Here is a 27,031-nt window from a genome sequence, read left to right as displayed (position 1 = left end):
TCCATGAAATCTGTTCAAATTATTGTCTCTCTGCTAGACCATCTTACCCACCATCTTGCTCCAGCTCTCTTTCTTCCTTTATATTGTCTAGTTCATTCTTAAGGGTTAACCTATTGCCCTTCTCTTGAGCACTTGATAAATGCTATTGAATAAGTGAATATTATCCTAAATATAGCATAGATAGTAATGATATGCTTAATAATATTATTACAATATATTATAAAATTATTATTGATAGTGGGTTAATAAAGAAGGATGAACTCTCCTTGGACAACTGTGCCAACCTACAGTTGCCCTGCCCCTGTTTTCCTGCCAAACAAACTCAGACGTTAAGTGACTAGTTTCACAGGCCTAGTTTTATAAGTATTAGCAAATTTGTTTTTTTTTTTTTTTAAAGATTTCTTATTGGCATAAGCAATTCTTCCTGATTTGGTAACATTTATCTTTAAAAAATTGTTTACACAAGGGTTGAATGCAACATGCAGAGCAGCCTTGAGACATCTCCCAAAGAGCTGAGCAGCAGCAAGCGTACCCTTGGATCATATCTGATGATATTTTGGGGCCATCTTTTCACAGATTTCCTTGTAATATCAGGTCACAAGATAGGAACTGGCAGCACTTCTGGTATGAAACAACTGTACCAGCTTCTAACCCTTCTTTTAGTAAGATGGCTTGTGGTACATATGCTGATTTTTTTAAAAAAATAATTATTACAAAATTTTACAAAGGACACTTTAATCTGTCAACTCTTTATCATCATCAAAACAAATATATGAGGTTTGATAGTTTTCCTAATGAGGAAACCTAAAGCCTAGAGATAGGAAAGGACAGGTTCAAGGACAAGAAGTCAGTAAGCAGGAGAGTCTGAACCAAGGAGAAAGTTCATTAATTCTAAGTCATATGATCTTCCCCCATGTGTAAAATGCCTCTGACAAAGGCCTTATGTGAAGAGAAGAAAGGTTGTGGGCTTCCATGCCATCTGGTTGGTCAGACCCACCTATACCTTATGTCCCATATGTCTCTGGCTGGAGTTCTGAATTCTGTAGAGCTGACTGTTCACCGCAGTGATGGCTCTAGTCTGCCTGGACGCTGAGCTGATGGTGATGCCTTCTGAATGTGACCACGACATAACTTGTCTTTATAAATATCCCTTCCTCCCAGGCTTGTGAAACTACTCACTTGAAGTCTGAGTCTGTTTGGCAGGAAGACAGGGACAGTGCAGCCGTGGGTTGGCACAGTTACCCTAGGCTAGTCCATCACAAGCCACCTCACTTAAAGGAGGACCAGAGGCTGGTGCAGAGGTTTAATACCAGGACTGCTGCCAGCTCCCACCTTGTGACCTGAGATTGCAAGGTGATCTGTGAAAAGAAGCCCCAAAATATCATCAGACGTGCTCTGAGGGCATGCTTGCTGCTGCTTAAGTACTTTGAGGAAGGGACATCTATTAAATATGTTCAGTGTTCTCCTTTCCTCTTGAATCACGTCTTCTTTCACTGTTTCCCTTTTCTCCTCTCTTCAGGAAACAGCAAAAAAGAACCACATTCTCATAATTACCACCTGAAATTTCCTGGCATTAATTCATTTTAAATACATAAGCATCTGCAACGTGCCTGATGCTGAGTTTAGTTCTGGTAATGTAGAAGTGGAAAATACTGTTCATACAACTAGTCAGTGGCAGTCTAATTAAAAGGACAAAAAATAGGCAAAAAAAAGTAAATAAAGGTCTATTAGTACCATTACTGAGGTATTTGCAAAATGCTATTATTGGTATTCCTGAAGAAGTATAAGAATCAGTGGAATATACCTAATAGTCATATGCATACTATGCAGGAGTGGGCCTGCAAGGACTCGCCATATAGCAAGTAAATTCATGAAAAGAAACCAACATTTACATAAACCCTGAAGAAACTATTTTGCTTAACGGCTATCTTAGTTTGAATAAATATTCCTAGCAGAAGAAAGTAGTGATTATTTCTGGAAGAACTTTTTCCCTCCTAAGAATTATTATTACTTAAATAACTTTGATTGTGTAACTATCCTTCATTATAGAACTAAGTAATAGCATTTTTAAAATGCTTTATTTTTCCCTGGAGTTTTTAGGGACCTTAATATTATTCTTGAAGTATGTTGTCATCACCATTTTTAGGATTTTGTACAGATATCCTCCTGATCTTTACTTTGATAACTCTTAAGTTAAATACACTGGTTCTTTGAAGCCTCTCAAAAAATACTTCTACTACAGTTTATTGACCAGATCATGGTCTCAAGACCAGGTGAATGCAAAAATTTTAATTCCTCACTAATTAACATATATCTTTAAGTAGTTTTCTGTGTTGGATTAGATTCAACTGCACATGAAAATAATAAAACATAAAAGTAATACTCCTTCATCAAATATTTGGAGAAATTTAGAGGTAGGCAGAGCAGACCTGACATGGCAGTCTCTTATAGTCATCAGGGACATAGTTACCCATCTACCTTCTCCATTGTTCTCTGCCTATGGTTTTCATTCTCAAAGAAAGCATGCACCAAAATGAATTCTTTAGAGGCCAGCTACCATGTCTACATGCAGGAAACCAGAAGGAAAAATAAGAGGGAGTGTCTCCTCTCTTTTAAAGATTTTTCAATGAAGGCCCCCTTGTATTACATGCATTACAAATCATTGACCAGAACATGAACACATAGCCACCCTCTGCAAGGGAGACAGAGAGATATGTATTTTTAGTTAGCTATAATGTATCCAAATAAGAATTGTTTTCCATTCCTGAAAAAAAACAGAAAAAAGGATGACTCATTGGGAACAATTTTCCCTTTTTCATGTCTCAAAACACCTTTACTTTTGTCTCCCTTTTACTAATATTTGGCAAAGTACAGCATTCCAAGTTGAAAATCATCTTCATCAGAATTTTGAAAGCATTTCTCTACCATCAGCTAGCATTCACTCTTATGATAATCAGTCTTAAAGAGTTATCTAACTTAATTTTTTAGGTACTGCAAGCTTGTAGTTCTTTACCTTAAAGTTCTGAAATTCACAATGATTTTTCTTTTTCATCAATTATCATGTTAAATATTTTATATCTTGTGGTTCTTAAATAATTCCATCCCATTATTCATTTGAATGTTTTATTTCATTCCTTTTATCTTTTCTTTCTGTAACTTCTGCTACCTGAACGGTGAAAATCCTGGATTTTTCTCCTGTTGTTTGCCTTTGTTATCATATTCTCCTCTCTGTTTCTTTCCTATGCTACTTCATTGATCAAGGTGTCCTGGGATTATTTTCTTTCAACCCTTCAACCCAATTTTTCTACTCACTACTTTGTTTTGACAATAATATTTTGATCAACAAGTTATCATTCTTGTCCTCTGACTTCCTTTTCTGTAGTATCCTATTATATTGTGGATACCATCGTAATTCATATGTCTCTGAGGATTTAGTTTAGGTGCTCCCTCCCTGTTCTTTAATATCTCTGTTTCCCTTGACATTTTTTTCCTTATCTGCTTACCTTAGAATCAATCTTAAGTCATACTTTATTATTCAGATACTTAGTGATTCTTGAGCTTCCATTCATACTTGAGAATGAAGTAATATAAGAATTTCACTATAAACATTGTAAAGTATTGGAGCGTGCATATACATGTGCATGTGCGCATGCACACATGTGCATACACACACACACACACACACACACACACACACACTTGAGCTTGAAATAAGAAAAATTCTGTAACTTCTAAAAATTAAAAATAAACTCAAAGCCATAGTTGTTTTAATTATCTTTTGCATTTCTGTGACCAAAATACCCAACAAGAACAACTTAGAGAAGAAAAAATTATTGGGAGCTTGTGGTTTCAGAGGTCTCAGTCCACAGATGGCCAACTTCATTGCTCTGGGTCCAAGATGAGGGAGTAAGAGCCCAGTGGAAGAAAACTGCTTAGCTCATGGTGGGGTCAGGAAGCTGAGAGACAGAGTGGAAGGGGCCACAGGGAAGATGTACCCTTCTAGGGCATGCCCACAGTGACCCACTTCCTCCAATCATGTCCCATCTGCCTACAGTTTACCATCTAATTAAACCATACCAGTGGATGAATACACTGATTAAGTTACTTCCCTCATAATCTAATCCTTTTACCTTGAACATTCTTGCATTACTTGGGGGGGACACCTCATATCTAGACCATAACACAAAGCACAGTACCAAAGTAAAAGGTAAATGATCCACAGGTGCATCAGATTTTAATATAAGCATAAATTTCTTGGGGAGGATGTTTTAGGATCCTTATCATTAAACATGATGAAATGACACTGAGCCCCTGACTAGTACTCTGAGCCTGGAAGGGTATGGCCTGGAATCCAACTCACAACTCTGAGAAATATGTGATAAAAGACTTAACCACAAAAACTTGAATAACCAAGTCTGTGCAGTGGGAGATATGGAGCTCATATTTGCATTATACGCTAAGGAAGGAATTATAAACAGAAAAATAACATAATATTCAGTATAAAATTGGTAATAACTACAAGGTGTTAGTAAAGGTAGATTTCAAAGTGCCCAATACAAATAAATCCATGGCACAGGGCATCAAGCACTATCTTGGGTAATAAAGCTCAAGAAGCAAGAAAAAGAGGAGGAAGACAAATGAGATTTGGCAGGCACAACAAACAGAAAATTACATCCTATTGTGTAATAACCTAGTCAAAGAAAACTTAATTAAAGCAAAAATGCAAATGGGGGGCAGGCAGTGGTGAGAAACATGGCTAAAAGTTTCCAAATTTTATGACAACTACAAACACAGATTTGAGAAACTCAACAAACCCCAAATAAAATAAACAAGAATAAAACACACTAGAGCACATCATAATCAAATTGCTGAAAACTGGTGATAGGGAGAAAGTCTTAAATGTTGCCACACACACACACACACACACACACACACACACACACACTTGCACACACACACAAAGCCGCATTCTATCAAGAAGAATGATATTAGGATAACTACAGATCAGGATAGAGCATCAGAGCATGGTGAAATGTTCTTTTTATTTTCTTTTTTCCTTTTTTGGAGTTTGGAATGGTTTCTGAGGATTGAACTCAGGGGCACTTGACCACTGAGCCACATCCCAGCCCTTTTTTGTAGTTTACTTAGAGACAGGGCCTCAATGAGTTGCTTAGCACTTCATTGCTGAGGCTGGCTTTGAATTCAAGATCCTCCTACCTCAGTCTTCCCAGACACTGGGATTATAGGTGTGGGCCACCACAAAGGCAGTGAAAGGTTCTTAAACAAAAGTGTCAACCTAAAACTCTCAATCCAATGAAATATCCTTCACAAATGAGGATGAAATAAGGGTGATTCTAAGTAAGCAAAACTGAGAGAAGTTATTGTGAACAACAACACTATGTACATATATGAATATACCACTGTGAATTTCACCTTTATGGATACCTATATTGCACTAATTAAAAAAAAAAAAAACTATAAATAAGAGGAAAACCTGTGAAGTAGAGGAAGGGATACAAGAAGAGGGAGGAGGGAAGGGAAAGGGGAAGTACTGGGGACTGATGTAGAGCAAATTATATTCCATGCTTGAATGATTCTGTTAAAATGAACCTAAACTTACGTATAACCATATTGCACAAATAAAAAAATGAAAAAAGTACATTATAAGAAATGTTAAGGAAGTTTTCATGCTGAAGAATGTTTTTGAATGGAAACACAGATTTACCCAAAGAAATGAAGAACACGTGGTAATTATCAGAATTAGGAAACTACATCTGTGGGTGTAGACCTTTTTTCTCCCCTTATTAAGAATTTCTTTAAAGGATAATTTATTTTTTAAATAGCAATAATAAGAATATATTGTCCATTTTATAAGGTTGTAAAAATAAAGCATATGACAAAGGTATCAAAAGGACAGTGGGGAGGAATGGAAGAAGACTGTTGTATGGCACCAGTTAATGGTACAGGAAGTGAACAAGGAAGGTCACTGGGGTAAACTGAAGAAGCATATTAATTATAAACCCCAAAGTAGCCGTACATTTGAAAAAGATCAGCAGGAATACTAACACTCAGAATTAATTAATAATAAAAATGAAAAAGGGAAAGAAGATAGGGATGGGGAATCCATGGGCCAAATAAAAAGCAAATAACTAGGTGGTAGAGTTAAAACCAATAAATATATATGTATCTGTATGTTTGTATATAATAATGTTATTATCTGTGAATGGTCTAAACACTGCATTTGAAGGAAGAAATTGTTTGAACTTTAAAAGCAAGAAACAATTTTGTTCAATGGGTAGGAAAAGAATTTAAAATATCAAGACACAGGTTAACATCAAAAGAATAGAAAACTCTAAGTCATGTAAACATTTGAAATGCCTATATTAATAACAAAGATTTTAGGATTTGGAATACCTGAAATATGGAAGGACATTTTACATTTTAAAATGAAATAATGTTTTTGTTTTAAAATGAACCATGAATATATAATAATTCTAAATGTGTTTGTGACATCTAACAATAGAGCTTTAAAATACATTGAAAATTTTAGAGACAAAATGGAAAATAGAAAAGTTCAGAATTACAGTTGAAGATTTCAACACTCATAAAAGTTAATTAGAATGTATGAACTGAGTTAGTAAGGACAAAAAAAGCTTGAACATAAACAAAAACCAACTTGTGTTAGTTGACATTTATAGGACAATATGCCCAATAACAGAAACATGCACATTCAAGAGCAAAATAAAATATTCACCAATCTAAATTATAAGCTAAGCCCAAATAGTTAGAAAGATCAAAATAATACAGACTTTTCTCTCTTCCATGCATATACTAATTCAATAAGAAATACTTAGCAAGAATTATGGAAACTTTTTTAAATATTTGGAAATTAAGCAATACCTAACAAACTATAAATAATATTATTAAATTTTTAACTGTGTTACATAAAAATCACTAAATATCTAAATATATAGGATACGGCTAAATCAAAATTTGGAAGGAAACATATTGATTTAAATGCTTATATTAGAAAACATAAAAATCAATTATGTAAGTTCTACTAGAAAGTAGGAAAAGTAACTCAAAGTAGGTAAAAGAAAGGCAATAACAAAATAGGAGTAGAAAATAACAAAGTAGAAAAAAACACACTCAAGGAAGAAAACAGTGAAAACAAAAACTGGTTCTCAGAAAAGATTTAAAAAACTAATGAACTTTTAATAAATTCTGGATCACAGATTAACAGATGGCTATTAATAGAACAATGAATGAAATCTGCAGAATGAGCATTAGCTATTGATAATTTTCTCATTTTAATGATTGGATTGTTATTTAAGATGTCACCATTAAAGGAAACTGTATAAAAGGTGCACTATTTTCTTGTAATTTTTGTAAACCTTAAATTATTTCAAATTGACAATTTTATAGACAATTCAAAAAATAAGATAAATGAATGAATGAATTCACAAACTAAGATAAATGAATAAGTATGTAGAAGCATGGCTTGAAATTACTTGTCAGAGATGTGCATGTAAATATCACAGTAGTATGACACATTTGTTCTATCATGGTTAAAATCTAAAAAGACTAGTAATGCTACTCGTTGGCTCTAATGTGGAGCAACTGGAACTCTCCATATTGCTCTTTGAAGTATGAAATGGTACTTCTTATTTGGAAATAACTTGCAAGTTTAAAATGCAATTAAACATACACTTATATAATCCAGCAATTCCACAGCCAAGTACCTAAAGGTAATAGGAACAGATGTTCACAAAAAGGTGTGAACAAGGAAAGAAAGTTCATGGCAGCTTTACTCAGAACACCTCAGGCTCTAGTAATTAGGATAGTGAGGTGCCTACAGGTCAGACATTTATATCAGTGGGATAGAATAGAAAGTCCAGAAATGTACCTTCACATTTAGGACCAATTGGTTTCTCATAAGTGTGATAAAACCATTTAATGGAGAAAGAAAAATCTTTTCAAGAATTGATGCTGGATAAACTAGATATGCACAAGGAAAAGAATGAAGTTGGGTCCTTCCTTACTACAAAAATGAACTCAATTGGAACAGAGACTGATGAGTTAAAAGTGTAATAAACTCTTAGAAGAAAACAGTAAGGAGAAATCATCAGGACATTGGATTTATTGATGATTTCTAGGATAGGACACTAAGACAACAGGAAAAACAGCCAGGGGTTGCACTGAATCACATCAAAATAACTTGTGAATCAAAGAACTCTATGAAAAGAGAGAAATGGCAATACATGGAATGACAGACAATGTTCACAAATCATATATCTCAAGAATTATTATCCAGAATAGATATAATTTCCTCAAGTTGGAAAACAAATAAAGACAAACCAGTTAAAAAATGAACAAGGACATGAACAGACATTTTTCTAAAGAAAATGCACAAATGGCCAACCAGTCCATGAAAATCTGTTCATTATCACTAATCATTAAGGAAATGGAAATCAAAACCATGAGAACCTGCTTTATATCCACAAGGATAGTTATTGTGCCCAACAGAACAGAAATTGGAACCTTCATGTAGTTCAGTGGGAGATGATATGGTACAGCTACTATGGACTACAGAATAATAGGCCTTTAGAATTTGAAACGAAATTGCCTTTTGATCCAATACTTCCAATCCTAGGTATGTACTCCACAGAACTGAGAACAGTCACTCGTAGCTGCATTATTCACAATCAAAAGGTTAAAATCACTCAAATATCCATCAAGATGAATAGATAAACAAAATATGGTACACATAAACAATGAAATACAGTATTTCACCACATTCTTATCAGAGATTTTATGCCACGCTTTTTATTTTTTGCAAAAAAGTGGGGTGTGACCATTATATGAAGCTTTTCATATATGTACTGATATTATTTTAAAGCCATTTATTACTCAACTTCCTTTAGCACAAGATTAAGATGCACAAGATACTCATGCATAGGCATTAATGTGGTAATTATGATTATGCAGTGAAATACAGTATTATTCATCTTTAAAAATGAATGCAGTTCTGAGCCATGGTATACCATGAATGAATCTGCAAAACATGCTAAATGAAATAAGCCAGACACAAAAGGACAAATATTTTATGATTCCACTTATATACCAAAAGTGGGGAACATAATACAAATGTCCACCAAGAAAAACATTAACAAATAATAGCATTTTTTTTCATACTGAAATACTATTCAGTAAAAAAGAAGCAACATTCTGGTTAAATTTCACAAATATAATACTGAGCAAATGAAAACAAGTACAAAAAACGTACATGCTCTGTGACTCCATTTATATGAGTTTCATGGCAAAGCCAAACTAGTCTCTAGTGACAGAAATGTATCAGTTGCTGACCAGGATGAAGTCTTCTGACTATGAAAGGCCATTAAGGAACTTCAGGGAATGGGAATGGGAATATTTTAGACATCTTGCTTGGTGCTGTGGTTACACAGGTCTATTTATTCAGCACAATGGAACTTTAAATTTGTAAGAAGGGAGCATGTGTAAATCATACCTCAACAAAATAGATGGAAAGAATAAAAAGGAAAGGAGAGAGGAAGGGAAGAAGAAAATCACACCATGGTAACAATTAAAATATGGCAATATTTTTTAAATTATGCAAGTTGAATAAAATGGAGCACAGAAATAATTCCATGTGTGTGTAAAAACTTGACGATGACAGAAATGGCATTGACAGGGAAGAAAAAGATAAAGTAGAAACGCAGGGCAGTTGGGCAGTAGAGAAGTTTACTTCTAGCCATGTATCACTCACCACAGTAAATTCCAGATGACTCAACACCTAAATACCCAAGACAAAATTTTCCAGCACTTAGAAGGAAATATAGAAACACTGTATGATTTCAAGGCATTGAAGAATTTGCTAAGATACATCGCAGTCTCTGCACCTTCCTCATATCATAAAAATGAAGAAATTTGCTCACATTAAAATTTAAGTAGCCCCCCAAAAGACAGTAAATAAAGTTAAAAGGCAAATCACAGACTCAGAAGAGATTTGTTCATACATTAAAGCCAAGACTTAGTATCCAGATTACTCAGGGAGTCCCAAGAGTCTAAGTGCAGTTTTAAGCTTTAATCTTTTCAAAAGTTTACATGCTACAAACTTATATTAACAATATTTGAAAATTTAACTATGTTTTTAAATATTGATGCTTTCTTATTAAAATTCAACATAAGCACTGTATTGTGTTCCATGTCCATCTAGTTGATTTTTAAACATCATAAAAACTTTCCTCAGCTGTTGTATAGTAAGAAAAAGAATAGCATTTATAATTCTAGCCTCGTGATCCACTAAAGAATAAGCTTTTGATGAGCATATGACAGATAGTTTGGATGTGGCCCCAGGAGAAATAATTGAAAGGATACAGACAGGGTGACATAGATGGCCCAGCAAGAGCTTTTCCTCCACTGAGCCATCCTCTGAGTGTCATTCAGAATCCATGGCACCCATGTAAATTAAAATTACAAATTTTATTTCTGGAGTCCACAATATCAGTAAGTACATGGTTGGGCTGCAGATGTAGCTTTGTGGTGGAGAGCCTGCTCAGCAAGTATGAGATCCTGGGTTTGATCCTCCTCAAGTCCTGTGCAAACACCAAAACTAATAATTACATAGTAAAATTACATTTTTATGATTTTTAGCATTTAAACTTTGAGAGTCATTAAAGTTTAAAATTTACTAAGATTTTAAATACTCTCCATAATAAATGTCTACAACGATCCAACCAAGAGTCCTGATTCTTTTTCTCTACACTGCTCTGTCAATCAGTAGTTTTATATATGTTTAAGCCTAAATTGACAAATGTATATGCATGCATAATCCTAATATCTTTTGATTTAGTATTTCCTTTAGCAACATTTCACCATACTTCTTTGTTTTTCAGGAGATAAGAGAATAAAGGAAGGTACAGGGCATGGTATAGACATAGACTTAGGCATCCATCCATTTGTTAAAAAAGAAGAGACTTGGGAAATCTCTACATTCTGTTCAATTTTCTGTGATTCCAGAACTGCCTTAGAAAGTAGCCTATTTTAAACATAAACACACACAATGTCTCCAGCTCTATTTAGGTGGGGAGAAAGCATTTTTTATAGTTAGGTGAGGAGGGCTAATAAGAAAATTGATTCTTCTCATACACAGTCATTGGTGAAAGGAAGACTACAGTTTTTCATAACTGCTGCAAAACTCTGTAGAAAGGGAAAACAATGTCTAAGAAAATAAATAAAAACCACTGGAAATAATAACTAAATGGGAAAAAATGCAAAGATAAGAGAAACCATCACAGATAAGACTTAGCCTTCAATAATGAAGCTAGCTATAAGCCAGTCTAGGATATTTAGCCATAAATTAAACCAGTATTGAGTGTTGATTTGCCCAAGAATTTTGAAAGATACATCAAATAATGATGCTGAATCCCCTGCACAGATACTCCAAGAGGTGTGATCTAGTCATGTTTGGGATAGCAAAGATCAGACATGGAACTTATTACCCAAGGCAACTGAGGATATCAAAAGATTAGAAAATTTAAAGTCTGAGTAGAAGTGACAAAGTCCATTAAGCAAGGCAGAAGGAATGTCCAAAAATTGCTGAAACCAAATGGGAATGGATAGCCCAAACTGGAAATGGCATTAAAGTCAGACACACAGTGAAAAAAACAGGCTAGGGTCAGAGAGGTAAGAACAGATGAAAGATGTTGGATTCCAAAATGTAAAGGGGGACTGCTGAGTAACCAACATGAAAATATCCTGGTATTTTTAGCTTATAATTATGGGGGCATTGGGACATAGAAGATGAGTTTGTTAGCTTTGGTACTTTGTAAAAATAGAGTCAAACATCGTGCTGTGCGGAGTCATATAAAATAGAGTTTAGGGCAAAAGGAAAAGTTTATATATGATATATTGTTTATATGACTTTGTATTAATGTTATTTTTTAAAATAATATTGCATTAAGGTATTATTAATTTTGATTACTGAGATTTTTGGTGTCCACTTATAATTACCTCACTGGACCTGGGGAATATACAGAAGACAGAAAAAATGTTAAATTCATGCTTTCTAATTATGAATATATAAAGTAGAAGAAAAGTCATGAATAATTGGGACCAAATGAAAACATAGCATATGAAAAAACTACCTATGAAATCTCAACACCATAAAAACACATAGAACCAAGTATGTAAGACTCAGTTATAAAATGGGAACTAGTTTTAGTGTCCCCACTCCAGGAATGATGAAAATATTATGATTCTGTCTGCTTCAAAGTAGTCAACTTGAGAGACTGCGATTCCAAGAATGAACCTGAAGTATTTCAAGAACTTCTTATTTTAAAATGCCTCAGAGTTTGCAGGTTACCACAAAATTATTTATACATGAATAACACTTTATTTTGTAAAGTACTTTCATATACATTATATTTCACACAGTCACTAACTACCAGTTTTGGAGGGAGGCTTGGCAATCCCACAGTCTTCAATGGTGTCAGCTGGCGCTCTGTTTGGATGGCTTCCATGTCCTCCCTTACAGGGCGCAGAAACTGAAAAGCAGGGATGAGTAAAGGCAGGGAGGAGCAGAGCAGAAAGAGAGCCTGGGCTGTTGGCTCTGATGCATCATTCATAACCATCCTCTAGGATGAGGTTTTTCCAAATTTTCAACATAACTAACGAGTACACCTTGACTGAATGGCAGAAACCAGGATGTGGGATTTCCAGGCTATTGATTCTTTCATTACACTATGTCAAGTGTTCCTATAAAGTCTTCAAAAATCTTAAATCTGGATATATTTTTCATTAGAGGATAGCTTGGATTTGTATAAAGAATGTGGGAGTTGTCTTGGGAACTTACTCCAGAGAACAGATTGGTTGGTAGAGTTAGTAATGCCATTTTTTCCCCTTCCATTCACACTAAGCATCATTTTATGAATGAGTTTCAAAAAAAATTGCTATGCATTATTTGGAAAAGATTTTTTAAGTTTGTTTCAAAAGAGGGGTTTCTAAAATATTTTGAGCAGCATCTCCATCAACAGAAAAATGTGTGACTTTACAGAGGAAAGGATTCCTGCCATCATGAGCAGATCTGACTCTGAATGGAGGCAACCTTGGTTAGGATCCTGGCTTCTACACCTACTTTCACGTGCTACCCAGTCCATTGCATTAAGCTATTCAGAATCTTGGGTTTCTACTCTTCAAAATGGAGATAATAAGGGTACCTACTTCATGGAGTTGTCAGATGATTAATTAATGCATGTAAAGAGTTTATAATAGCCCTTGCATGTTAATTATTATTTAGCTGGATTTATAAATCCTACCCCAATCCCTGCCAGAAAAAAAATCCAATTATTTTATAGTCACCAATCAGATGTATTGAGATGGTTTGGATACAAAGACACTAAGTTACCAAGTTATAGAGAGTTAATTCTATTTACACCTTGGAATAAAAACATAATTGAATAATGTCTAAGAAGAGTTTATTTCATAAATAATACTATTTTGCCTTTGAAGTTCGCCTTGATTCTTGCTTTAATTGTGCAGATCTTATAATGGTATATAGGAATTCTCATGAAGAATATGACTTTTGATTGCATTTTTTAATTGAATGAAAGAGAAAGCTTTCACTTCAATACATATAATCTTTGATCTACAATGCCTAGGCATTCCATGGTTGCATGGAAATAGCTGGAGAAACATCCCCAATAAAGCCTACACTGCATCTCACATCCACCCAATGTCGAGTTGCATATCATCTACTCTTTCTCCTGCTTGCAATTCATTTTCCTGTTTTGTTTCAATCTTAACCCATTTTCATTTTCTCCTGCCTCCTCATTGTACATTGTTCTGAAATTAAATGATGTATTTGTTTGCTCCATCAAGTTTAAAGAAAAGGGATGGTAATTTCTTCAGCTGGAAACTCCTTTGATGTAAGTGACTCATTCTCTTTAATATATTTATAAACATAGCCTAGTAGACTTCTGTGATGTGAAACCATTTTTATTTTATATTATGATTGTTAATTAATATGCAATACTTGTACATATTTATGATGTATAGCATGTTTCAACATATATATACATATATATATATATATCAAATACTGATCATATTAGGGTAATTAGCATTTCTATGTTAAATTTCTTAACACTGGGAGCCTTTGAACTCCTCTTTTCTGGGTCTCCAGAAAATCTACAATAGGTGATTGTGAACTATGACCATCTCACTGGGCTGTGGAACATTAGAATTTATTCCTTCAAACTAATTGTGTGTCACACCCATTAATCAACCTCCTTCTGTTGTCCCTCCTGATATCCCTGGTTCCCAAACTTTAGTAATCATTATTCTAAATTCATATCAACTTTTGTTAGCCTCCACACATAAGGGAGAACATGCAGTATTTGTTTTTTTGTGTCTGGTTTATTTTACTTAAGAGTCCCCCAGTTCCATCCATTTTGTTAAAAATGACAGGATTGAATTTTTCACTATGATTGAATAATATTCCAATGTGTATATATGCCACATTTTCATTATCCATTCCACCATCATTAGGTTCATAGATGATTCTGGTTTCTGGTTATTATGAATAGTGCCACAATAAACACGTGAGTGCAGATGTCTCGTTTCTTTGGAATATGTACCCAGAAGTGGCATGACTGGTTCATATAGTAAATCTATTTTCAGTTTGATGAGAACTTCTATGTTATTTTCCATCTTCTATGCGTATCTCCATATATTGGTTGTACTAATTTACATTTCCACCAACAGTGAATAAGACAGCAATAGCGAATAAGAGTTCCTTTTCTCCACATCTTTGCCCGCATTTGTTATTTTTTGACTTTGTGATACTAGCCATTGTAATTAGGGGTCCATGATACTTCAGTGTGATTTTGATTTGTGTTTCCTTGATGGCTAATGATATTGAGTAGTTTGTCACATATTTGTTGACCATTTGTACTTTTTCCTTGGAAAAATATTCCGGACATTTCTTCCATTTTTAAAAATTAAGATATCATTTTGTTAAGTTCATGAGTTCCTTACATATTCTGGATTTTAATCCTTTGTCAGATGAATTGTTTCAAATATTTTCTCCCATTCTGTGTGTTTTCTGTCCACTGTGTTGATTGTTTCTTTTGCCGGAAAGAAACTTTTTAGTTTGATATAATCCCATATGTCTCTTTTTGCTTTTGTCACCTGCTCTTTTGGGGTTCTATCCAAAACAGATCTTTGCCTAAACCATTATCATTTCAGGTATTACATTTAGGTCTTTGTTGTATTATAATTTGATTTTTTTATGTGGGTGAAAGATAGGAGTCTAGTTTCAGTCTTCTGAGTATACACATCCAATTTTCCTGGAGCCACTTTTTGAAGAAGTTGTCCTTTCTCCAAAGTATGTTCTTAGTGACTTTGTGAAGAGTAAGTTAGCTGTAGATACATGGGTTTATTTCTGGGCTTTCTGGTCTGTTTCACTAGTCTGTGTGTCAGGTTTTATGCCACTACCATGCGGGGTTTTTTAAAAATATTTTTACTATAGCTCTATAGCATATCTTGAAATCAGGTGTTCTGATGCCTCTGGCTTTGTTCCTGTTGTTCAAGATAACTTTGGCTACTTGGGGTCTTTTGTGGTTTCACTGAATTTCAGGATTGTTCTTCTATTCCTATAACAAATAGCATTGGTATGTTGAGGAGGATTACATTGAATCTGTAAATCAATTGAGGCAGTACAGACATTTTAACATTATTAATTTTCCCACCACATAAACATGGGAGGTTTTTCCATTTGTATGTATCTTCTTCAGTTCCTTTCATGAGTGCTTTGTAATTCTCATTGTTGAGGTCTTTCACTTTCTTGGTTAAATTTATTCCCAGTTTCTTTTTTTTTTTCTTTCTTTTTTCTTCTTCCTTTTTTTTTTTTTTTTTTTTTTTTTTTTTTTGGTAGATTTTATAAATGGAATTGCTTTCCATGATTTCTTTCTCAGTAAAATCATTACTTGAGTTGCACAATGCTATTGACTTTTGTGCTAATTTTCTATCCTGCAACTTCACTGAATTTGTTAATCAGTTCCTTTCTCCAGCCCTCCCTTGTGTTGCTGTGCTAGGCATTGCTTATCAGTTCTAACTGCCTTTGGTGGAGTCCAGAGGTTTTTCTATATAGAGAATCATATTATCTATAAATAGGGAGGTAATTTGACTTCTCCTCCTATTTGCATGACTTTTATTTTATTCTCTTGTCTAATTGCTCTGGCTAAAACTTTCGGTATTGTATTGCAAAAGAGCAGTGAGAGTGGATATCGTTATCTTTCTCCAAATCTTGGAGGAAATTCCTCCAGGTGCAGAACGATGTTGGCTTTGGTTTTGTCATATGTAGCCATTAGTATATTGATGTATAATCCTTACACACCAATACCATGAAGGGATATCAAATTTTGTTGCAGTTTTTACATCTATTGAGATAATCACGATTTTTATCCTTCATTTTGTCCATGTGATGTAATACATTTTTTTGATTTATGTATGTTGAACTACACTTGCAACCCTGGGATAAATCCAGCTAACTTGGTCATAGTGAATGGACTCTTTGATGTGCATTGAATTCCATTCATTCATATTTGGTTGAGAATTTTTGCATATATATTCTTCAGGAATATTGTTCTATAGTTTTTCTTTTTCTTTTCTTTTTTTCTGTTGTTTTTTTTTTGTTTTTTTTTTTTACTGTGTCTTTGGTTTTGGTGTCAGGGTAACAATGGCCTTATTAAGTGAGTTTGGGAGAATTTCCTCCTTTTTTGATTTTTTGGAATAGAGAAGAATTGGTGTTAGTCCTTACTCCAATATTTGGTAGAATTTAGCAGTGAAGTTGTCTGATCATGGGTTTTCCTCTGTAGGTCGACATTTTATTACTGATTCAATCTCATTACTTACTGGTTTGTTCAGGTTTTTTTTTTTTTAATGTCTTATTGCTTCAAATTTGGTTTTTGTGTCCAGAAATTTTTTTTTATTGTAAACAAATGGGATACATGTTGTTTCTCTGTTTGTACATGGCGTAAAGGCATACCATTTGTGTAATCATAAATTTACATAGGGTAATGTTGTTTGAATCATTCTGTTATTTTTTCCCTTCCCCCTCACCCCTCCCACCCCTCTTTTCCCTCTATACAGTCCTTCCTTCCCCCATTCTTTCCCCCCTCCCTAACCCTAACTCTAACCCTAACACTAACCCCTCCCACCCCCCATTAAGTGTCATCATCCACTTATTAGCGATATCATTCGTCCTTTGGTTTTTTGAGATTGGCTTATCTCACTTAGCATGATATTCTCCAATTTCATCCATTTGCCTGCAAATGCCATAATTTTATCATTCTTTATGGCTGAGTAATATTCCATTGTATATATATACCACAGTTTCTTTATCCATTCATCAATTGAAGGACATCTAGGTTTGTTCCACAATCTGGCTATTGTGAACTGAGCAGCTATGAACATTGATGTGGCTGTATCTCTGTAATATGCTGATTTTAAGTCCTTAGGGTATAGGCCAAGGAGTGGGATAGCTGGGTCAAATGGTGGTTCCATTCCAAGTTTTCTAAGGAGTCTCCACACTGCTTTCCAGAGTGGCTGCACTAATTTGCAGCCCCACCAGCAATGTATGAGTGTACCTTTCTCCCCACATCCTCGCCAACACCTGTTGTTGCTTGTACTCTTGATAATCGCCATTCTAATTGGGGTGAGATGGAATCTTAGGGTGGTTTTGATTTGCATTTCTCTTATTACTAGAGATGTTGAACATTTTTCCATATGTTTGTTGATTGCTTGTAGATCTTCTTCTGTGAAGTGTCTGTTCATTTCCTTAGCCCATTTGTTGATTGGGTTATTTGTATTCTTGGTGTAGAGTTTTTTGAGTTCTTTATATATTCTGGAAATTAGCGCTCTATCTGAAGTATGATTGGCAAAGATTTTCTCCCACTCTGTAGTGTCTTTCTTCGCATTGCTGATAGTTTCCTTTGCTGAGAGAAAGCTTTTTAGTTTGAATCTATCCCAGTTATTGAGTCTTGCTTTTATTTCTTGTGCTATGGGAGTCCTGTTGAGGAAGTCTGGTCCTAAGCCGACATGTTGAAGCTCTGGACCTACTTTTTCTTCTATAAGATGCAAGGTCTCTGGTCTGATTCCGAGGTTCTTAATCCATTTTGAGTTTAGTTTTGTGCACGATGAGAGATATGGGTTTAGTTTCATTCTGTTGCATATGGATTTCCAATTCTCCCAGCACCATTTGTTGAAGAGGCTATCTTTTCTCCATTGCATATTTTTGGCCCTTTTGTCTAGTATGAGAAAATTGTATTTATTTGGGTTTGTATCCATGTCCTCTATTCTGTACCATTGATCCACCTTTCTATTTTGGTACCAATACCATGCCGTTTTTGTTACTATTGCTTTGTAGTAGAGTTGAAGATCTGGTATTGCGATACCCCCTGCTTCACTCTTTCTGCCAAGGATTGCTTTAGCTATTCTGGGTTTTTTATTCTTCCAGATGAATTTCATAATTGCTTGCTCTATTTCTGTAAGGTACGTCATTGGGATTTTAATTGGAATTGCATTGAATCTGTATAGCACTTTTGGTAGTATGGCCATTTTGACAATATTAATTCTTCCTATCCAAGAACATGGGAGATCTTTCCATCTTCTAAGGTTTTCTTTAATTTCTTTCTTTAGTGTTCTGTAGTTCATCGAAAAAAATAAAATACTTGTGTCCAGAAATTTATCCACTTTTTTCTGGGTTTTTCATTTTGCTGGTGTATAGTGTTCATAATAGTACCTGATGATCTTTAGTGATACTAGTTATAATGACTCCATTTTCACCTGTGATTTTATTCGGGTATTCTCTCTATTTTTCTTGGTTAGTCTGTTATGGTTCGGATCTGGAATGTCCCTCAAAACTACACCAAGGCTTGGTCCCTAGTGTTCAGTGTTCAGAGCTGGGGCTTTCAGAAAGTGGTTGTATCATGAGGCTCTGACCTCCTCAGTGGGTTAATCCATTGATAGTTGAAGAGACTACTGGGAGATGGTGGAAACTGTAGGCAGTGGGGAAAGGTTGGAGGAAATAGGTCACTGAGGACTATATCTTATTCCCAGCCCTTTCCTTTCTCTGCTTCCGGGCTGCCATCTCTGAGCAACTTTTCTCCACCTGCTGTTCCACCATGATGTTTCTGCCTTGCAGCCAGTCAACCATGAACTGATAGCTCTGAAATAAATCTCTCCTCTTTTAAGTTATTGTTAGGTGTTTTCATCACAGCAATGAAGTACTAACACTTACTAGCTCAAGGTTTGTCAGTTTCACTTGTCTTTTCAAAAAACCTACTCTTTGTTTCATTGATCTTTGTGTTTTGTTTTTTTGTTGTTTTGTCTCATTTATTTTACTTTGAGCTCTGTAATTTATTTCCTCCCATTAATGTTGGATATGTTTCTTTTTCTTACATTCTTAAGATTCATTGTTAGGTTATTTATTTGAAATGTGCTTATGTATTTTTTTTTTTTTGTATGTGCTTATGGCTATAAACTTTCCTCTTAGTGTTATTTTTGCCGTATCTCATGAGTTTTGGTATGTTGTGTTTCCATTTTCATTTGCTTTGAGAAATTTGTAAAATTCCCCTTTTGAGGGATTATCAGGAGGGAGGAGTGAGGGGAAAGAGTGAGGGGAAATAGGAAGTAAAGCAGAATGAATTGGAGGAAATGTTACCGATGCCTATATGAAAATGCCACAATGAACAGCACTATTATGTATTAATGTACTAATAAAAACATAACATAAAAATAAATTTCCCTTTTGATTTTCTTGAACCATTTTTCATTCTACAGCATGTCTTTTGGTCTTCATATATCTATATAAATTCTGAAATTTCTTTTGTTGTTGATATCTAGTTTTATTCTGTTGTGAGAAAAGATACATTGATTCTGATTTATTAAAAAAAAATTGTTGACTTTTTATGGTTTAACATATGGTCTGTTCTGGAGACTGTTCCATGTTGATAAAAAGAATGTATATTCTGCAGCTGTTGGAAGAAATGTTCTGTTAATATCTATTAGGTCCATTTGCTGTAGTTTGAGTTTTTGTTTGTTTGTTTAACTTTTGTCTGGATGATCTGTCCATTGATAAAAATGGGATGATGAAATCTCTCATAATTACTGTATTGGAGCTTATCTCTAACCTCCCTTTAGGTCTAACGATGTGCTTTATAAAATGTGGTCTGACATTAGGCATATTTATAATTTTCATATCTTCTGTTGAATTGTTCCTTTAGTCATTATATGGTAACCTTCTTTTTCTTTTTTACAGTTTTTGTTGTAAGATCTCCTTTGATGTAAGTATAGCCAGTCCTGTTAGTTTTTGCTTTGCATTTGTGTTGAATATCTTTTCTCATTCTTTCAGTCCTTCTGAAGTGATTTTCTTATAGGCAACCTATCATTATTTTTTAATTCTTTCAATCAGTTTGTATTTTTTATTTAGGGTAATTTAGTCCATTTATATCTGAAGTTATTACTAATATTTAAAGGTTTATTCCTATCATTTGATTAATTTTCTCATTTGTTTTGAATACCCTTTGTTCTTTTCTTTTTCTCTTATTGATCATCTTCATGCTTTGGTAGTTTACTATATCAATAAGGTTTGCTTCTTCTCTATTTCTCCTTTGAGTATCTGCTCTTCCAGTGAATTTTATACTGTCATATGTTTAATGATTATTATTTTTTTCTCTCCTGGATATAAGGCTAACTTCAGCATCTTTTAAAAGATCAGACTGGTGATAATGAATTTCTTTTGATTGTCTCGAAGGCCTTTTGTCCCTTTCTTTCTGAGGATGGTTTTGCTGGGTATAGTATTCTTGATTGGCAGGTTTGTCTTTGAGAACCTGTAATATGTCATCCCATTCCATTCTGGCCTATAAGATTTCTCCTGAAAAATCTGTTAGTCTAATGGGGTTTCCCTTACATGTGACTTAGTACTTCTTTTTAAATGTTGTTTTTAGGATTCTTTCTTGATCTTGTACTTTTAGCCAATATGAAGATTTTTTCTGGTCATATCTATTGAGAGTCTATGAACTTCCTATTCCTAGATCCTCATCTCATATTTTTCTCAAGGTAGGGGAATTTTCAGCTATTATTTTATTGCATATATTATCCTATACCATTTCCCTTCTCTTCCCCTTCAGGTACTCCTAAAATTCTAATATTTGTTTAATGGTATTTCATAAGTCTGAGAGGTTATTTTCTTTTAAAATAATTTACTTTTTATCTTTTATATGAGTGGGATATTTAAAATGATCTTCCTTCAATTTCAGATATTCTTCTTAATCTAGTCTGCTCTTGAGGCCTTATACTATATTTTTATTCAAATTACTGAGTTTATTTCTAAGATTTGTATTTGTTTCATTTTCCCCAATCTCTATCTCCTTTCTGAATTTCTCATTTATGTCTTTGAATCATTTTCCTAATTGCTTTGTCTTCCTGAATTCTCGGGAATCTCATTGATTTTCCTTGTAAACAAAAAAAGAATTCTTTGTCAGGCATTTCATCAATATCCTTTTCTTTGGAATTTGTTGCTAGAGAGTTTTTTAGTTTCTTGGAGGCGTCATGTTATCTTGCTTTTGCATACTTAATGTGTCCCTACATTTAGATTTTCACATCTGGTGGATTAGTTGTCTCTACCACTTTCCTTTGGTGACTTCTGTGGTAAAATGGATATCTCCTGAAAATGCATTTTTGGATATCAGGTGGTAGGCTGCATTGGCATTGTTTCTAGTTGGGTGACATCATGTAGTCTGCACATAAATTCTTTGTCTGCTGTCAGTCACTTTGGGTATGTTCCATGTGGCAACAGGAACAGAGGGCCCTTCTGACTCAGGAAATCACATGAGAGAGGGGTATTTTAGTGACTCAGGTAGATGTGGTACACACCTCAGTTGTGGTGAGGCCACAGTCACCTGGCACTGTGTGGTCACTCCGGCATTTGGAATGGTGGCACTGGAAACAGGCAGCACAATGGATATTTCCTCAGTACTGGCAGTAGCGGTGGGAGTTGGGGGGTGGCATGTGCATGTTTTAGCCAAGCAGTGGGGGTTTGGGACTTGCACCCTTAGGCCTAGTGGCAGTGCAGGGTTAATGGCTGAACCCATTCTTTATTTCATTTATTAAATGATTATGTATTGAGTGCCTGCAACATGCAGGGCACCCTTTAGGCTTGTACCAGAACAAGTCCCTTCCCTGGTTTGGACAGTAAGTGAAAAAGAAAATAAATGTATAATATGTCAAGTGGTGATAAATGCAATAGAAGAAAACCAAACAAGATAAATAGAATGTGATAGGTGGAGGAGTGGGGGTTTACTTCAGATAGGATGGTCTTTGATGGCCAAATGGTGTTGCATCTGAGAAAAGACCAGAATGAACTGAAGCAGCACCTCTTGGAGTTGTATAGAGGAGAACATTGCAAGCAGAGGGAAGAGCAAGTGCAGTCTCAGATCCACAATGTCTTTGTCATAGGCCAATGGGACTTAGAAGAGAGGATGCCTGGAGAGTGGTGGGAGATGATATTCACATTTATTTGTTGCAATCTCACAGCTATGGGTTCACTGATTTCTCTAAAACAAAATGTGTAGGGTCATGTGTGATCCTTTAAGGACGCTGATTTTGTTCTCCAAGTGAGATGGGAAATCATGGTGGGAAATTAGTAGACAATTGGTTAAATAGTTTTAGAAGATTTTGTGGCCATCATTGTTACTTGTCTTAATTAAGTTACATTATGCCCAGAAAAGTTATTTCTATAATAATCACAGTCTTCAAAATCTTCAAACATGGTATGAAAGTCAGAGTACTGTTTTTTTTTCATAAAAGATTAAGTTAAACAGTAATAACATAAAAACTGAATCACCACATATAATAAATGTAACTGAATAAATAATACATAAAAAAATCTTACCTACTTTGATGCTTCATGACTTAAACAGTCTAACATTTGTGGTCAAGCCCACTATTAGGGCTTTCTTCTCTCATCACAAGCACCAAAATTGAAAAATGTGTACCTAAAGGAATTATCCCAAGGGTCTTCCAAATTCATTCCTATTTTTAAGGTTGAGAGAGTTATTCCAATATGAGGAAAGAAAAGTCAATGCGGAATAATTGGTATGACAGAACATAATCTCCAGAATATTCTGCATGTTAATTCAGGTTATCCCCTTGAACTCAGATGTTATCCACACCCCCAAGGAGTTATCATTTGCTGTCTGTATGCAGGGCTGATCATATCTTCCAACTTCACACAGAGGCCTTCATCCTTGTCCTTAAATATCTTTGTTTTGGTGTCACCTTGTCAAGGAGCTCATCTATCTCTGACGTTAACTTGTGAAGGTGTGGCATGAGCAGGAAGAAGATTGTTCTTTCTCTTTGATCTTACCCACACAATAAGTCGTCTTATCTTTTAGCTAGTCTAGCCACTGAGGATCTTACCTTAGGAGGCTGGTTTTTGTGGAATATTAGGCTTAAGCCATGGTAAACATTGTCCATATTTAGCCATCACACACATGATCATATATTCCCACAGTGCCTGGGATATATCTTTCCCACACTGTTTCACTGTCAAGGGCAGATAAGCCTGTAAAACTTAATAAGTGATGGCACTCATTTATAACACAGATGACTCCATTTTGAGGAAAAAATATTCCTAAACCTCACTTCAGGGCTGAACATCAGCAACCCCTATCCATCATTTCCTCGCTCCCCACTTGTCCCTACCCACTAGATTCTATATTTGAATTCTTCTTCATGCTCCCTCTTGGCATAATCCCAGTCATAGCCATCTATATCAACCCTACTCTAGCAAATCTCCATCGTATATTCTGTAGTTGGAACTTCCCGCTCTCTTTCTTATCAAAACTCCCTTTTCCCTTGTTTTCCTTGTCCATGCTGCTTTAGAAAAATCAACACATGCTTATATGTAATATGTGCAAATAGCATAATGTATTACCTACCCCACTCACAAATGATATTGATATCTGGATTATAATTACCCAAATGGGTATTACCAATGCTGAAAAATTTCAGATAAATTTGTAAAAAGATAATGTCTTGGACAGGTGGTTGTGTCTTAATATTCTTCAAATCCCACAAGTAGTGGCTGATATATTAGAAGTAACATGGTACTGCACCAAAGGGATGATGGCCTGGTTGTCACACAAGCAAATGATCAACATGCTTTGTACTCCTCTGGTCTCATTTCCTTTTCCTCCAGGAGGTTATAGCATGGTATTTGAACAAGTGAGAGAGACCAGAATTAAGTCATGGTAACACCCTTCTACAGTGAAGGTGGCTTATGGAAAAAAAAAAAAGAAGAAGAAGCACGAGGTGCAAGGTGACGTTGGATCAGCTGCAATGGATGGGCCACACAGAAGAGTCTCAGTGGACCCTGTCCTGTCATTCCCGGACATTAGACAGTGAGGCAGATCTGACTTAGGTTGCCCTTGTGAGTAGCAAGTTCTGAAACTGCTATTGTTTTGATGAAAAGAGCCCTGTGGATTGTTTTTGATCTGCATATTAACAAAGAAGAGAGAGACAGCCAGGTTATTTCTTAGAAAGAACAAGAAAGAAATCTTCCCTTGAAAATGTGCAAGATCCATCTCTGCTAGAAACACAAACACACACACACACACACACACACACACACACACCCTTTCATCCACTCTGTAGTTTGCTTTCTTTTATTCCTTAGTATACATGAATATGTGAAAACACACAACACTCAGACATGCAGCCTGATCGAGTGATAATCTCTTATAATGTGCTTCTATTTAAAGCAACAAACAGATGGAGGGTTTATGAGCAAGGCTGGTAAAAGTAAAAGCAAATGATTGCAATAGTTGTACTTTTAATAGGATTCCCCACAATCTAAAACATTATTCCCCATGGAACAAATTGTTCTATAAAATTCTGTTACTTAGGAGAGATACCCACCCTGACATTGCTGAGGCCACAGAGAACTCCAGAATGGCTGTGATCACAGGGGTCTCTCCACTCAGACCAGGGTCCCAGGGGAGGGAAGATGGAGCTGTCACGCACCATGATCCCCAAAGAACAAGCCCAGTGGACTTGGGGAAAAGGAAGAGAAAAATGTCGTGTAAAGGGGGTATGAAGCATATCTGAGCTTTGATTGAATTTATTACCTTAATTTTCTGCTTTGAAAAACAAGCTTTGGGAAATTCCTTCGGATTTAAGATAAACATGCAACACAGCTTCCTCCCCTTCCTGATGCAGACCAAAGTCTAGCACAGCAGATCTTGCTTAACAAACAGTGGAATTGTAAACAACCCAACACTAATTCATTATCATTATCCCTGCTTACGAGAAACAAAACTCACTATAATTCTATCAATAAGATGAATATACCACAGTGATGGCCTTTATGTAAATTATAATTAAAGCTAATCTTAATTAAAGTTATTACACCATTCTGGAAGAAAATAAACAACCCAAAGAGAGGGAAACAATGTGGTCAATAACTCACTCCAAAAATATTTTTTTTGCCTCCAAAGCTCACAGTGAGGGAGACATTCCTGCGCATGATACAAATGGTTCTGACATTAAGAAAAGTAAACAAGTAAGAAAAATAAAGATGGAAAAATTCTGTGGTCAGTTCACAAGTGCTTTTTTATTGTTCGAGGCAGGGTTAAAGCCTTTTATAAAGACAAGGATATATGTGCCACTAGATTGGATATGACATCAGACTAGTCTAGCTGCCCTTGCACAGAGCTCTGATGCCCATAATATGCCATGGACGAAGCCTGTACTGATGCTTCTAAACAAAGAACCAGGGTGGGACCTAATACAGCTAATTTAAAGCATTATCCCAAAGCTGTTTTGTAGATCAAACAGAGAGAAGGTACTCAGCTCTGGTTATTAATGGATTGGAGAGATGAAGGCAAACATTCAATAATCTCTAATTATTAATGGTCTCAAGGATTTTAATGTTAACTGGTCTGAACAGCTGATTAATGGAGGTTGTGTAATCTACAAGCGGGACTCCTGCCAGCCTCAATACATGTCATTCTAGGACTGTGTTGACTCAGTAGGCCAGAGGCTATGTAAACGGAGTAGAGCAGAGAAAGAAGGTTCTTCTTGGGCAGTTGGGGGAATCTGAGTCCCCAAAGACTTTCACAATAGCAACTCTCTAGTAACTAACTTGATATCTGTAACTTGGGTTCTCTTTCAGACTTTGCTGTCCTAATAATAGGGGATCCAGGACCATGGACACTTTGTCTAAATGCAGGAAGTAAAAATAAATGCTATTGTGCCAAGAGCAACCAGCCTTTCACACATCTTCAAGGATGATTTGAAGTGCACCAGGAAATTCAAAGAAAAACTAGTCACCCAAGTAGCGTGAACATGGATGGGTATTTTCCTTGTGACATTAGTGCTAGAACACAGCCAAGGACGGACAAAGACATAGTAACTTCTCAAAGGCTGGACATCTAAATTCTGAGAGGTCCAGAGAAAAAAATGAAATTCAAAAGGTCTACACTGTCTATAAAAGCTGTCTGGTCTGGTGGGTATTTTCTACAGAGTTCATTTAGATTTTCAACCTCCTGACCCATTACTCTCGTTCATCACCTCACTACTTTAAAATGGTACCCAAAGGAGCAAGCCAGCCCACACACAAATAGGGCCATAGGCGTGGTGAAACAAGTGTGTGGTTAAACAAATAAATAAGAGTCTCTGGGGCAACTGAGGGTGTTGGGAAGGATGCCTCACCTTGTATCCTATTCAGGTGCGATGATTTGCAAATGAATGAAGTAAGATAAAGGCTGTGCTTTTGTAGTCAGAGGTTTAGGAAAAGCTATTTAATGTAGGGATTGTAAAGACCTGAATCCAGCTGTAAATGCATGACCTGGCTGAGAAGTTATCCTTTCTGTTCTCTAAAAAACTGCAACTGGAAATATGTGATGCTAAAGGTTGGGGGAGCAGCAGGAGATGGGGGAGCTGTACCTAG

Source organism: Sciurus carolinensis, chromosome 5 (genome assembly GCF_902686445.1).
Source record: "Sciurus carolinensis chromosome 5, mSciCar1.2, whole genome shotgun sequence".
Lineage (NCBI taxonomy): Eukaryota > Metazoa > Chordata > Mammalia > Rodentia > Sciuridae > Sciurus > Sciurus carolinensis.
Note: the sequence above shows the minus strand (reverse complement) of the source record.